Here is an 11,002-nt window from a genome sequence, read left to right as displayed (position 1 = left end):
CCTATTTCTCCCTGCATCTCCTCCATCTTCTCTTTCCTGCAGCATCTCAATCCCCCTCTTACCACCTTCCCCCGCCCGTCCCCCCACTTGCAGCAGTCCAGCCTCCGCCTCCCTTGCCTCAATGCTGCAGTAACCCCATCACTCTTGGTTAATTAGCAGCCGTTTAAGCCTCAGTGAGTGGTTAGCTTAGACTCAGAGCCTCTACCCCTCCCCTCCCCTCCCCCTGTTTCCTCCGCTACAACTGGTGCCTTGTTGCTGTTTGCGGTGGTGGTGGTGGTGGTGGTGGTATCTGTCCGGTGTCTGTGTGTGTCTGTGGGTTTGTGGGATCTGATCGCCTTTGTGTAGGTTCGGATTGCCTCTTTGGATGATCAGATCGTCTTTGGAGGATGCGAATCGTTTTTATGGTTTCTTTGGTGTGTGTTTATATCTGAGTTTCGTTTCTTGCTCTGCTTTTGTGTTGTGTGATAAGGCTGATAACAGGAAAAAGTGGAAGGAAATAGAGAAATAAATAAATAGATATGTGAATGGAGTGCCTATTTTATAAGTGCAGATTCAATAAACCTTGTATTTATTTATCCTCTTACGCGTCGTTGATTTAGAGTAGTAAGTAAATGAACGTACGGCATCATTATACCAATAGATCTCTCTCTCTCTCTCTCTCTCTCTCTCTCTCTCTCTCTCTCTCTCTCTCTCTCTCTCTCTCTCTCTCTCTCTCTCTCTCTCTCTCTCTCTCTCTCTCTCTCGTAAAACAAAATCGAGCGTTGGTCTGAAATATTTTAGTTTTAAAGTCAAGGTATTATTTTAGTACCTTCCATTTCCCTGTCTATCTCACATGCGTTGGTCTGAAATATTTTAGTTTTAAAGTCTCTATTATCTTAGTCTCCATCTCTCTCTCTCTCTCTCTCTCTCTCTCTCTCTCTCTCTCTCTCTCTCTCTCTCTCTCTCTCTCTCTCTCTCTCTCTCTCTCTCTCTCTCTCTCTCTCTCTCTCTCTCTCTCTCTCTGCCTTCGCTCAGCAATTACCTCTTCCTCTGATTGGCAAGTCTCTCAAGCTCTCATTTCGAATTAAAGTGACACTGCGCGGACGAGGATACACACACACACACACACACACACACACACACACACACACACACACACACACACACACACACACACACACACACACACACACACACACACACACACACACACACACACACACACACTAGCAGCATCAATAGCAGTATAAATAGTTGTCTTAGTAATACCATTCGTATTAGGAAGAGAAATAGAAGCCAAATAGATACTACTACTACTACTACTACTACTACTACTACTACTACTACTACTACTACTACTACTACTACTTCTGCCATTATCTTACTCTCATACATAAAACTTTGTATAATGTAACAAGAAGCTTACGATATCCTTCTCCTCCTCCTCCTCCTCCTCCTCCTCCTCCTCCTCCTCCTCCTCCTCCTCCTACACTCATCTATTCTTAAGTAGCACCGTAGCGTCACATCTACTCCCTATCCCTTGGTCCCTTATCCTGAGCCTCGCAGGGACAGTCTGGGCGCCCACTGTGGCCTCGTCCCTCAGACACGCCTTTGTGAATGTATGGGCCATTTCACTCGCTTTATTTCTTTCCTCTAACATTGGTCTTCCATTTACCGTGTTAGGAATGGCCTGTTATTCATTACTATGTTATTGTTATTGTTATTGTTATTATGTTTTTATCTTTTTCATTTTCATTTCATTTACATTTCTGATTGGGTATAAACATGTAAATTCCTGTTTTTTTTTTTGTTTTTTTAAATCTTTCTTTTTTCTTTGCCTTCTTTGTTCAGTTTCTGTTATGCTCTTTGTTTGTTTTTTTCCTCCTCTTGGTACGTATGTTTTTTTTTTTTTTTTTTTTTTGTAGTGTTTGTTGGTCATTACGTTCCCTCGCTTCCTTGTTTCCCTTCCTTGTTCTTTCGTTTCCTCATTCTTTTCGTGGCCTTTTCCTACGTTTTTTGTGCAATGGTTTGGCTCTGACTGGCATAAGCTCTTTTTCCTTATCTTTTTTTTTTTCGCTCTTAAAGTCAGTTGGTCTCTATTCCCCTTTCCCATCTCTCTCTCTCTCTCTCTCTCTCTCTCTCTCTCTCTCTCTCTCTCTCTCTCTCTCTCTCTCTCTCTCTCTCTCTCTCTCTCTCTCTCTCTCTCTCTCTCTCTCTCTCTCTCTCTCTCTCTCTCTCTCTCTCTCTCTCTCTCTCTCTCTCTCTCTCTCTCTCTCTCTCTCTCTCTCTCCTGTCTTGTTAGTAAATATCTGTGTTTTTCTTTGTCTATCTCTCTTTATATCGTTTCTTCTTTATTTGTTTGAGAAATAAAACAATAAAGAAACTTCCACTCGCTTCCAATGTATATTTTCAAATCACTTTACTTATTTTTTCCTCAATTTTTCTTATTTTCCTTATTATTTTACTTTCTCTGTACTGAAGGACCAGAGAGAGAGAGAGAGAGAGAGAGAGAGAGAGAGAGAGAGAGAGAGAGAGAGAGAGACCCTTTACTTAGTCTTGGGTGAGAGGAGAACTGAGGTGTGCTTTAGGGAGAGGTGTGGAGGTCCAGGGAGTGAGTGGAGGGAAGGAATGTGGTGGTGAGGGTGGTGGTGCTGGATTTAGGATAGAGGAAAGACGGAGGAAAGGAAGGAAGAAAGGAGGATGATTGGAGATAAGGAAGATTAGATGTGAGGGTTAGTACATTTTCTCCTCCTGTTTGTGTGTGATGTATTTTTATTGCTTTATTTTATATTTTTATTTATTAGTTACGTTTTTAAGTTTATTTGTTCAATTTGATGATTTATATAAGTTTTTTTTCTTTTGTTTATTTCTTACTATTTTTATGTGAGTGTCATTATTATTCTTATGTTTTCTTTGTTTCGTCTATTTCATTTTGTATTTAATTTAGTAACTTTTCATCGTTTTTCGTTTGTATTTTTTTTTTTTTTTTATTTCTTTCACTCTGCAATTTCGTATCTCTTCCACCTTTTTTTTCTGCCTCTTTTTCTTTTTTCTTTTTTTAGTTCCTTTTTTTTTGGTGCCTTTTTGAAGTGAATCGCCTTTTTACTTCCTCTTTTCTTTTCTTCCTTTTCTTCGTCGTGCTCATTTTCCCTCCTCCGAATGAAATATATATTTTATTTTGTTTTTCACATTTATCAGTCGGATTTCTTTCTCTCTCTACTTTGATTTTTATTCATTTTTAACCCGTGACAGTTTGCAGTTAGATATTTGTCTCTCCTCTTCACTTGCTTTGGTCCTTTGTTATTTTTATGTTGTATTAAATGAAAACTATTTCGTTTTTGTTACTTATTTTTGTATCGCCTTTCTGTTTATTGATCCTATACTGAGAAATCTCTCTCTCTCTCTATTAACCAAATCTCTCTCTTTAAGTTGGGGGCACGGTTTGCAAACATTCCAAACTTGTGCATTATGTAAGACTAGGCGAGCATGACACACGGTACACACACACACACACACACACACACACACACACACACACACACACACACACACACACACACACACACACACACACACACACACACACACTCTCTCTCTCTCTCTCTCTCTCTCTCTCTCTCTCTCTCTCTCTCTCTCTCTCTCTCTCTCTCTCTCTCTCTCTCTCTCTCTCTCTCTCTCTCTCTCTCTCTCTCTCTCATACACGTACAATACAAAAATATATTCTTAATGCTCATCAAATTAAATGTCTTAGTACATTTCAGAGAGAGAGAGAGAGAGAGAGAGAGAGTGTGTGTGTGTGTGTGTGTGTGTGTGTGTGTGTGTGTGTGTGTGTGTGTGTACCGTGTGTCATGCTCGCCTAGTCTTACATAATGCACAAGTTTGGAATGTTTGCAAACTGTGCCCCCAACTTAAAGAGAGAGATTTGGTTAATAACCCCAGCTGGTGAACAGAGCGGGGCGAGGATTGTGCTTAACTTGTGGCAGGAGTTGGTGGGAAGTTAGTGCCTCCTGTAGCAGCATTGTGAAGCGAACCACCAGGCACCAGCTAACCAAATAACCAACCAGCGAGCCAGCCAGCCAGCCAACCAACCAACCAGCCGCTGCGGAACTCAACCAAACTAACAAACGGATCAAATTTCACAATCCCCGCGTGCGATTTGAAGTGATTATTAAACTTTTCCTGGCAAACGTTACCCGGTATTATTTTTTTTTTTCCCACTATATGAGACGTAAGTTTATAATTGGAGCCGAAAATTGCAGCAGTGTTCGTTTCCAAAAATGCCAATAATGAGTTAAATATTCCACCGTGAACGATTTTTATTGCATTTTGTTATCAGTTCGTCGAGAAATTTATGGTGCCCCGAATACCCAACGGTGTGTTGTCTATTAACGATTTATAATGGGAGAAGGGAAACGAAGAGGAAAAAACAGGAGGTGATGCAAGAATGAAGTAGGAAGGGAAGGAATTTAGAAGAGAAAAAGTTGCTGGTAGTTTGGTATCGAAAGGAAAAGAAAAGAGGGAAAAATCAGTAAAATTATGAGAAAGAATAAGATTAGAAAAAAAAGAGGCGAAAAAAAGAGTAGAATAGATGAAATATATGGAGAGCAGTGAAGAAAAAAAAATAGACACGAAATAAAAAAAAATAAAAATTAAGAACGAGGGGAAAAAGAAAGCTAAAGGAAAGTATGAGAGATTGTTGAGGGATGCGAAGAAGGAGAGTAGGGAGGGAAAATGGAGGAGGAAAGTGACGTGGAGAGGGAAAAGGAGGAACGTTAAGGATTTACATGAGGGCACGTTGGAGACCAGCATACCAAGAGGAAAGGTTGCTGCATCAGGGGTGGTGGTGGTGTTGGTGGTGTCAGAGAGGTTTAGTGAGGTCATGCAGGTCGCAGTGGTGGTGTGGGTGTGAGTACTTGGTGGTGGTGGTGGTGGTGATGGTGGTGGAGTCAGAGAGGTTTAGTGAGGTCATGCAGGTCGCAGTGGTGGTGGTGGTGATGGAAGACTGTCTGTGGTGTTGCGTTTGTGTGCATTAAGTTGTATTAGTATGGTAGTGTTGCAAATGAATATAAAGGAATACAAAAAAGAATGGCAAACTGTAGTGATGTGTATATATTTAAGTCGTGGGGAGGATGTTTTGTGCTTTAAAGAGTGCAGTGCTGTGAGTTATGTTATATTTCATTCTGCTTTGCTCTTTTTTGCGATGTTTGTTGTGCCGGAAGATTGTATTGCTGTTTGACTTGGGATAGATACTTTTCATGTGACTAAGGTGTAGTTTTAGTTACTTAAGATGAAAAAAAATATTATTATTATTTTTTTTTATTATTATTATTATTGCAATAACAACAACAAAAACTACTACTACTACTACTACTACTACTACTACTACTGATTTTCATCATCACGAATAACTATGATCTAATACAATATTTCTTCCCCTCCACAGGTAAGTGTCCTCACCCTCCCGTATGACTTACCTCTCCTCCAAGCGTCCAGGTAAGACATGCATAGGTGTGGTTCAGTTTCCAACACCGAGAGCCGACAGTCATATCACCTTACCAGACCTGCCTTGTTACGCTCTAATGAGATAGAGGGATGGAGGGACAGCATCTCAAATCTCTCTTTATCTTATCTTCACTGTTTCTAATCCTTTCAATGCGAGATCATTTATTTTTTTCCCTTAGTCACATTACTTTATAGAATCTTCTTTTGTAGTACATTTATTCTATCTTTCCTTTCTTTTCTCACTATTCCTTTATTTTCCCTTTTCGTTCCTCACTCCTCTCTCACTCTGTTTGCCTTCTGTGTTTTCATCTTTTTCACCATTTCTCCCATCTCTTTCTCCTCGTACTCTCTCTCCCTCTCACCCTCCCTCCATCCCTCCAGAATTTCCTCTCGCTTGATCTCTCCCTTTACTTCCTATGCAATTTTCTCCCTTGTTCCCACGGCTACGAAATATTTCAGCCTCTCTTTCCTCCTCCTGCTCCTCCTCCTCCTCCTCCTCCTCCTCCTCCTCCTCCTCCTCCTCCTCCTCCTCCTCCTCCTCCTCCTCCTCCTCCTCCTCCTCCTTTTCCCGTCTCTTTTGGCTCTTATATAACTCTTCTCAACAATATTATTTTTCCTCGTTTGCTTATTCGTTCTCCTGAATTTAAATGTCCCTTTTTAGCTTGCTTTATGTTATATATCCTGCTCGTTTCACTTTGTTTATTTTCACTTATTTTTTGCCGTATTTTTTTGTGATCATACGATTAATACATACTCGTATTTTCTGAAAGTTGCGTTCGTTTTAGTTACGTGCATATTATGTCACTTTATTGTTCATTACTATGATGTACGGCTTTTTGGTATATTTTTTTTATTCTTTTGGTTTATTTCGATCACCTGGATTTGTTGTATTCTTTTATTTTTTTTCGATTTTATTTTGATTTTTTTTTTTGTTTTGTTTATTGGTAGTGGATTTAGAAAAAAGAGAAGACTAGGAAAGGGAATTTTTATGTTCGCTTAGGTTATTTCATTTGTGTGTGTGTGTGTGTGTGTGTGTGTGTGTGTGTGTGTGTGTGTGTGTGTGTGTGTGTGTGTGTGTGTGTTGTTGAAAATAATGTTTTATCCTGACAGGTAATTTCTCGTGGCTTAGAATGTATACTATTCATTTTGACCATTGCTTGCTTGCATGTACATATGTATATGTGTATATATGAATATTTGACCCTGCGTGGTATGGCGATGGTGGAGAGAGAGAGAGAGAGAGAGAGAGAGAGACTATACATATACTCGTGCCTACTTGCTATAGCGTCTACCACTGCAGCTCCCATCTTCCTGTATGCTCACACTGCTTTGGCCTGATTTGCTACCTTCCTTTACTATCCTCGCCATTCTGCAACCTTTCTTAGTTATCCTTGCTGTACCATTGTGGATTATAAAAGAGCCAGAGATATCCTTGTGCTAAAGACTGGACGCAGTGTTTTTAAAGGCTTTACTCCCTCTTAATGACTCTTTTCAAAGGTCACAGAGGTAATTAGTTAGGTTGTTAAGGCTGGTTTTCTCGTTAATGATACGAAATCCTTGCCAAATTATCACCAAAATCATTATATCACCCTTAAAAACCTTAATGAATTCAGGAAGAGCTATTTAACTTCTTCTGCACTGATTTTTTTAATTTTATTTGCATTAGGAATGGTCTATGGAGGTCATTAGATTACTGGCCACAGTCTTCACTATTCTAATCCCCCCACATAAGTTTCTGAAACTGTATAAAATCGCCAAATAATAAGCAGAATGAATATGGAAACACGTCGTGGTACTGAAAGGGTTAAAAAATCAGCCATAACTCCCAGATATTTAAGGAAGCAAGCCGAAATATTCCAGGCAATGTGTGTTGATTAAGGACAAACAACAAGGTAGCCGGTGCGTGAGGGAGTCTGTGTAGATGATGAATAGATCATATTGTATGAGTAAGGGAATTTAGGGAGCGAGGGGAGAATGGAGAGGGCAATATGGGTGAGGGGACAGTTTGCAGAGGGGAAGGGTAAGGCTGAAGGATCGGGATAGGACTGTGTGGGCTTAAAGCTGCAGCAATGAAGGAAGGGTAGTGAGTGGGTAGATTTGTAAAGGATTGAGGAGCAGTGGTGGTGGTAGTGGTGGTGTTGGCGAAATGAAAGCCGTGGTGATGATGGTGGTGGTGGTGGTGATGGTGGCTGAGAGATGAAAGGGTTGTATTTGTTCATCCTCCCGCTTCTTCTTCTCCCTTTTGCCTTTTATTTTTTTTCTCTGGCGTGTTGTTCATGTCCTGGTTGTGTTGCGACTGTGTTCTGTTCTTTTGGGTGGATTCCCGGTGGTTTTTCCTTGGTGTGGGAAGCCTGGCTCAGCGCTGTCTGGCTTGGCGTCCCTCGTTCTAACTGAAGGCCATTGACGCGTGAGCAAGCTAAATGTTTTCTTTATTCACTGATACATATTTATTTTTCTAGTGCTCTATTTGTAACTTCTCGTGGCTGTGGAGTGACATGTTGTAGTGAGTAGCGGATTTTCTTAATTTATCTGGTTATAATTGCATTTTTACTTTTTCTCACTCTCTCGCGTGTCTGGTGTGAGATTTACTAGCAAGATATTTGTTTGTGTGTATTTTTGTACTGGTAGAAAAAAAAGTTTGGTTTGAACTTTTGCAGGGAAAGAACACCGTATGCATTTGAAAAGTAAGATGAATGTAGCAAATGGAGAAGTACGCAGAGTTTACCTTGATGGGCTGTCTGATTGATGGGGAGGTTGTGCACTAATGTGAATCAAGAGGGTGCAGCTCTAGTCTGTAATGGTACTGAACACACACACACACACACACACACACACACACACACACGGTCCGGTAGCTCAGTGGTTAGAGCGCTGGCTTCACAAGCCAGAGGACCGGGGTTCGATTCCCCGGCCGGGTGGAGATATTTGGGTGTGTCTCCTTTCACGTGTAGCCCCTGTTCACCTAGCAGTGAGTAGGTACAGGATGTAAATCGAGGAGTTGTGACCTTGTTGTCCCGGTGTGTGGTGTTTGCCTGGTCTCAGGCCTATCCAAAGATCGGAAATAATGAGCTCTGAGCTCGTTCCGTAGGGTAACGTCTGGCTGTCTCGTCAGAGACTGCAGCAGATCAAATAGTGAAACACACACACACACACACACATACACACACACACAGCCACTGACAAGACCAAACATTTTAAAAACAAATAAAACACACGTATTTTGTTTTCTGAGACATCTTGAAACATTATTTTCATTATTTTCGGAGGGCAAGTTTGTATTATATGTTTCTCATTGAGTTACGAAGATCTGGGGTACATTCGTTCGAGTTTGGGCGGAATTTAGTGGTACGAGTTGCTGCGGGAGAGAAAGGGAGAGATGGAAAGGAAGAAAAGGAGGGGAAGGGAAGGTACAGTGTTGTGTCAGTCCTGTTGTAACACGCTGTGGTCAATGTAGTGGGAGTCAGGGAAGAATTATACATGTCTTCTGTCTCTCTTCCACCTTAAAAAGTTACTTCCGGATAGAGCAGCAAACTGGATATAGAAACGCATTTTGAACCAAGACCTACTTCCTATTGGGCTAATGTGTTCTTGCTCCTTTCTTTATCTTTTCTACTGATCCTCGCTGCGCAGAAAAATGACGTTTCAGGACGTTCAAGAAGATAGAGACAGTTGAACAGGTCTCTAGTGTTTGGTAAAGAGACAAGCCCAAGTCCTTAGCCGTTCTTTAGCAGCATTATGAAGACACTGGGGGTGTTGACTTTCAATTATACTTATACGTGGATAAACAGTAATAAGCAAGTAACGAGCAGAAACGGGAAAGGGCAAAGAAAATAACCCCCCCTCAATTTTAATCATCATCCCATTTCCCTACACCACATAAGAAGGGAATAGGAATTTATGAAGCTTTCCTCATTCCAGAAAAAAATCCACACTCGCTACCCCTCAATTGGAAAGGCTACATACATGCTGTCTAGTGAAGGAGGCGAGAGAGAAGACAGGAGAGGATAGGAAGCAGAGGAGGGGAAGGTGCCTCAGATTTCATCGATGAAGGCAATGGCCCTTAAAGATATTGATTAGCACCTGCATTAGAGAGAGAGAGAGAGAGAGAGAGAGAGAGAGAGAGAGAGAGAGAGAGAGAGAGAGAGAGAGAGAGAGAGAGAGAGAGAGAGAGAGAGAGAGAGAGAGAGAGAGAGAGAGAGAGAGAGAGAGAGAGAGAGAGAGAGAGAGAGCAGAACAGCACGTGTGTGTGTGTGTGTGTGTGTGTGTGTGTGTGTGTGTGTGTGTGTGTGTGTGTGTGTGTGTGTGTGTGTGTGTTTGTGTGCTCGTGTGCGTGAGTGCGTGTGCGTGCATGTGTGCCAGCGGCGTTGCGTTGTTAACCAGCCGGCTATATTAGTAACACATCGACGAACTTCAGGGTGGGAGAAAAAAGAAATAGAGAGAGAAAAAAAAAAAGACTGACGGGAAAAAAAAGAAAAAAAAACATCATCGAATAATTCATCACAAAACGAGCTGATCCTCTGCTCGGGAACATGAATAGGAAAAAAAAGAAGGGAAAAAAAGAGAGAAAAAAAACAGAAGCATTTTTCTTTTTCATTTTATCAATTTCACCTGAAGTATAAAAGCGATGAAACGGCAGAGAGAGAGAGAGAGAGAGAGAGAGAGAGAGAGAGAGAGAGAGAGAGAGAGAGAGAGAGAGAGAGAACATATTTACCTGTCTATTTAATACGTAGTTGATCTAGCTTACACCTGTAATTTATTCTCTCGTTTCATTCTCTCCTTTCTCTTAATCATCATCCATCCCTCGCTATTCCTTCTCTCCCTGTCGCGTGATATCCATTTCGGTCCATTCTTCTTCCCCCCTCATCCTCTTGTCTCATTTCCCCTTGCAAATACTCTAGGAGACAAAGTGTGTGTGTGTGTGTGTGTGTGTGTGTGTGTGTGTGTGCGTGTGCGTGTGCGTGTGCGTGTGTCAGACGAAATATCAACCAGCAACCTCATTTATTTTAGTGGACTAGGCAGGTTCTCTCTCTCTCTCTCTCTCTCTCTCTCTCTCTCTCTCTCTCTCTCTCTCTGCCATTTTATCAGTGGGATCTATTTCTATTGGTTCTCGTCTGCAGTGTTTCGGAGTATCGTGACTGCCTCGCTCCCAGGGTCATAGAGGTCTCGCCCCCACGCCAGCCTGTCCTTGAGCCCCCCCCTGCTGCAGCTGTGTTTGGTGTGTGGGTGTGTCTTGTGCTGCCCAGTGAATGAAGTAGAGATTAGTGCTGCTCCTTAATTTAGGCCGGTGTGTTTGTTTCCGTATGTGTGTGTTTGTGTGTGTGTGTGGGTGGGTGGGAGGAGTTGATGGAGGTGTTTGTGTTTGGTTACTCAGTTTCAAAAATTTGTGTGTCTTGTTTCGAATGGTTATGATGTATTTTAGTGGAAGTTATTAGGGGATTCACTTGTATTTTGTTTGATTTTAGTGATTGTTTAGCGTTGCGTCTGATACAAGAGTAGATATATCGTACGGAATGTATTAGTT

The 11,002-nt window shown here is 41.5% G+C and overlaps 1 pseudogene; it reads left to right on the top strand.

Moving 5' to 3' along the window:
• LOC123511616 overlaps nucleotides 1-10,731 on the top strand; it is a 48,409-nt pseudogene extending 37,678 nt beyond the window's left edge.
• Nucleotides 10,732-11,002: the final 271 nt, after the last annotated feature.

The sequence above is a fragment of the Portunus trituberculatus genome, chromosome 31, assembly GCF_017591435.1.
Source record: "Portunus trituberculatus isolate SZX2019 chromosome 31, ASM1759143v1, whole genome shotgun sequence".
NCBI classification, from domain to species: Eukaryota; Metazoa; Arthropoda; class Malacostraca; order Decapoda; family Portunidae; genus Portunus; species Portunus trituberculatus.
This window is presented reverse-complemented; position numbering and strand designations above follow the sequence as displayed.